This window comes from Bidens hawaiensis, unplaced genomic scaffold (assembly GCF_021521415.1).
Source record: "Bidens hawaiensis isolate Kalapana, Puna unplaced genomic scaffold, B.hawaiensis_p1.1 tig00047012_1, whole genome shotgun sequence".
NCBI lineage: Eukaryota > Viridiplantae > Streptophyta > Magnoliopsida > Asterales > Asteraceae > Bidens > Bidens hawaiensis.
In genome coordinates this window covers 98,851-103,672 of record NW_027498411.1, presented here as the reverse complement: position 1 = coordinate 103,672, position 4,822 = coordinate 98,851, and positions in this window count along the sequence as shown.

The window sequence follows — 4,822 nt, the reverse complement described above, 5'->3', positions numbered from 1 at the left end:
TTGAAAACACGCCACCATCATCATCCTCCTAATCCTTCATGAATTTCTTCACCACCTTGGTTAGCTTGTTACATTTTCGAAGAAGCGTCTCTCCTATATTCTTCTTTTTTTCCCGTCCATAGCTAACTTCTTCCTTAATTCATCCGTCTCATGTAGGGCTCGATCGAGATGTTCCTTCTGCGATTGTGGTATCTCATTAGGATATCCATACTTTGGAGGTGGGTCACGGTAACCCATCATCACTATGTCATAATGGTTCTTCGGATTTGGATACGGAGACGTCACATCGGAGGGATAATTGAAGAATGCATCGGCTGCTTCATTTTGTTCACGGATTTCATTGGCCTATTCTTCAATGGATGGAATTTCACCTTGGTATGGTGGAAAATGTGGTGAATCCTTGCCCTTAAGCTCTTGAAAAAAATGCATATATGGATCAACAGAACCATAGCTTGGGGTTGAGTGTTGCTCTTCCATTGACGTGGTTACCTCATTTGGATTGTCCAAAGATTCCTCTTCGGGGTCAGTTTCCTCTTCTGGTTCCTCTTCGGTCATTGCCGGCATGTGAATCTTCTCATATGGCATTGTCACTCTCATCTTGGGCTTGTGAGATGGCCCATCCTTGTTGACGCGGGAATCGGCAGAGTCCATAGTTGAAGTGCCGGTATGCTACCTTCGTTAATCGGAGTGGCATTGCATCCAGTCGGATGAAGAAGATTTTGGTTCCTTCTTGATTGGTAAGTTGGAGAGGAAAGTGTATGAAGGGTGAGGATTCAGTAAATGTGTTGAACCTCCGGATGGAAAATATGGTGGAACCTCGGTTGGTTGATAAGTCGGAATCTCGGAAGGATAATATGTCGAGACCTCGGATGGTTGGTACATTGGTAGACTTGTCAGGTGATAACTTGAGTGTCTTGGCGCTTGGTACACTTGATGTGGAGTGTTGTCCAGATGGTAGATAGGACTTGGTTTAATATTTGGATGTTGGTCATGTCCCTCTTTGGAATTGAAGAATGATTCAAAGTAATCCTTACTCATGATGTCTTTCGGGAATTTGTAATACTTCCTTGCTCTTCTTACTTCATTATCATAGTACTCCACTAATTTCTCGTAAGATATCTTTAAAGGGTTTTTTAGAATGAGGAGAGGGAAAAGAAAGGGTTACCAACCAATCTTATCCCTATTAAAATAAACAAGTAAATATTTCCTATGCTTGGATCGAAGCTTGGGTATTGTTTTATGATACCCAATTCGCTAAGATCGATGGCTCTGATACCAACCTGTCACACCCCCATCTTAGGCCTAGGAGTGTGATCAATAGTTGGTACCACATTTGTAAATAAATCAGAGTTACGGTTATTAGCGGAAGTCTTATAAAAACATAAGGATCGAAATTATAAATATTTACATTACAAAATACGAGACAAAAGTCTCGTTTTAAGTTTACTTGTTATGAGTTTTACAAAACCACTATATTTTAATATTTAAGCAAAATTATCCGAGCCATCGGATTCTTGAGCTTCTTCTTCTTTACAAGCTCTAATCTTGATTACCTGCAACATGTTAAAAAATACGTCAGCAACGAATGCTGGTGAATATGCTGACGCTAAAAATATTTTCTTTACTTAATCACCCCTCGAGACCATGTAAGTCTCGGCCCATCTTGGCTTAGGAATAATAAAGTTAAAACAATCATTATAAACTTGAGTCTCTACACTAGGTCACCTCAGCAAAACACCGCAGCGTTTTGACATAACTTAGGTACCATAAATATACACATGGTCAGTCTCACTCGGATGTAACTTAGGTCTGGCCCATCGTGGCTGGAGGTCGTGACCAAGCGTGGTGCGATGTGCCCACCGCATTCCACATATGTAAGGATCCAGGCAAACGTATACCACAGCCTGAGGGCTAGGCTTATACTCTTATTTACAATGTTTTTTTAGAGATATTTAGTCTCATGTAAAGTTTATACATAACACGTTGTTTGTTTGAAAACAAGTTTGTAAAAGTGGGGCGTATTCACCTTTTCAAATGGGATCGGCTTCCAACACCCTACGTGAGTCTTTCTCTTGCTATCTCGCACCTATAGTACGAGTATAACTTTTATTAGTCGGATATACAATCCGGCTTAAGACATTTAGTCTTATTTATCTCGATGAACCTTTAGTTCAATTCTCTTTTACTTTAAAACCTTTTAGTTAAAAAGTATTATTATAAACCTTCAGTTTATTTATAAAAACCCTACGTTTCTTCTTCTTTAAGAAACGTATTCTTTTCTTTATTATTTAATAATACTCATTATTCTTAAATAATATATTTTATAACAAAGAATAATCATTCATATATATATATATATATACTCAAATATATATATTTACTTTTCTTTTCCTTTATTTTCTTTGTTATTTATTTCTTTTGTTTATCGAGGCATCGAGTATAACCTCGACTTGAGGTATTAAGCCTTTATAATATTTTATTCAAGCATTATGCCTACTTTTCCTTGGCTTAATAAATCCTAAACACTCAGGCAGCACTTCAACCCTTTTTTTATCAACCCACGCTTGATCAACCCTTTGCTTGGACACACGAATCGAACTCCAACACTCCTTGACACGCACTTAGAGATGATCGTGGATACATTGGGACAACACCTTCTTCTTGTTTGGAATGTTGTCGGGGAGTGGCAAGAATATAGAGGTATTAGGCATGCAAAACGAGGTGGATCGAGGGCACGCCTTTCGATTTCTAGAGATAAGTTAGAGAGAGAGTAATGTGTGTGATTGAGGTGTGATGGGAATGAATCCCGTGGCTGCTATTTATAGACCTGATTTTGGTCCCCATCGCGCTACGCGATGGACCCTTGGCAAGCCCATCGCGTAGCGCGATGTAGGCTTGCTGAATCACAGGGTAGACCTGCCACGTGGCGAAACGTGGCATGCGCCGCGCCACGTGGCGAACGTGTTGCCACGTGGCGGCAGACGGTGCCACCGTGTTCCACGTGGCACACGTGTCACAACGTGTAAGACACCCCATCGCGGTACGCGATGGGTGTCTTTTATGATCCATCGCGTATCGCGATGGGTCAGAAAAACAGAATTTACAATTTAGACCCTGGAGTTTGGAATTTGGCAGAATTGGTGTCTTGACTTTGGAAACTTAACATTTTTGGCCCGAAATTTCTATGATGTTACATCTTCCCCACCTTGAAATAAATTTCGTCTTCGAGATTGCTTACGAGAACAAGTGGGGGTATTTGTTTCTCATTTCCGACTCGAGTTCCCAAATATACTCGGGCCCTCTTCGTGAATCCCATTTTACTTTCACGATTTTCAATATTCTTCTTTTAAGTTTCTTCGTTTTCGAATCTTCTATTTGTATTGGCTTTTCAATAATTTTAAGTTCTTGTTAATTTCTACATCTTTTAAATTCTTGATTTAATGGTGTATTTTTTTCTTTTTCTAAAATAATATCTGTCACACCCCCATCTTAGGGCCTAGGAGTGCGACCAACAGTTGGTATCACAATTGTAAATTAAATCAGAGTTACGTTTGTAAGCGGAAGACTTAATAAAACTTTAAGGATCAAAGTGTAGCATATATATATATATATATATATATATATATTCAAAAGACGGGATTATAAAATACCCGTTTAAGTTGTTAGCAAAACATTTCTTGTTTATAATTACAAACCACCATTATAATATGTTAAGTTTACATAAAATAAATCCGGGCCATCGGATATTAGTAGCACTTCGTCACTCCAAGCGCTATCATTGTTCACCTGCAAAATGTAATTAAAATACGTCAGCAATGCTAGTGAACACGCTGACGCACAAATATTCTCTTTTACTTTATTACCCCTCGAGACTACGCCTGCCTCGGCCCATCGTGACTTAGGAATAACAAAGTTAAATAACACAATTATAAATCCAAGCCTCTACACTAGGTCACCTCAGCAAACACCGCAACGTTCGACTTAGTTAAGTACCCGTAGTATACACATGGTCGTGCTTCCTATAGGAAAGCGTTCTACGACCAAGCGTGGTGTGATGTGCCCGCCCCGTACTACCACATATGTAAGGATCCAGACACACATATACTATAGCCTAAGGGCTAGGCTTTTACTCATATTTATAACGGTTTTAGGAACACGTAGTTCCTTGTAAACAAGTTTCATATAACATGTTTGACTCATTTGAAAACAAGTTTATAAAAGTTTGGGGGCGTATTCACCTTTTCGCTTTGGGATCGGCTTCACTCACCGTCCGAGGGTCATTCCCTTTTATCTCGCACCTATAGTACGAGTATAAACATTTGTTAGTCGGATATACAATCCGGCTTAAGACCTTTAGTCTTATTTTACAACTCTACCTCGATGAACCTTTAGTTCATAAATCTCTTTTACTTGAAAATCTTTAGTTTAAAAGTAATTATAAACCTTTAGTTTATATATAAAACCCGACGTTTCTTCTTCTCTAAGAAACGTATTCTTTTTCTTTTATTATTTAAGAATACTCATTATTACTTAAATAATATTTTCATAACAAAGAATATACATATGTACTTACACACATATATACATATTTACAAATCAATCTTTTATTCTTTTATTTGTTATGTTTATTTTTCCTTTATAGAGGTATCGAGTATAAACTTGACTTAAGGCTTAAGCCTTTAATATAATATTATATTATAATGTTTGTCGTTACGCCTAACCTTGTTGGCGTTTTGAAAACCCTTAAGAACTCGAGCAGTACTCCAACGCTGTTTCTCTTTCTTGATCAACCTTGTACACCTTCCTTGGCACGCCAACGATA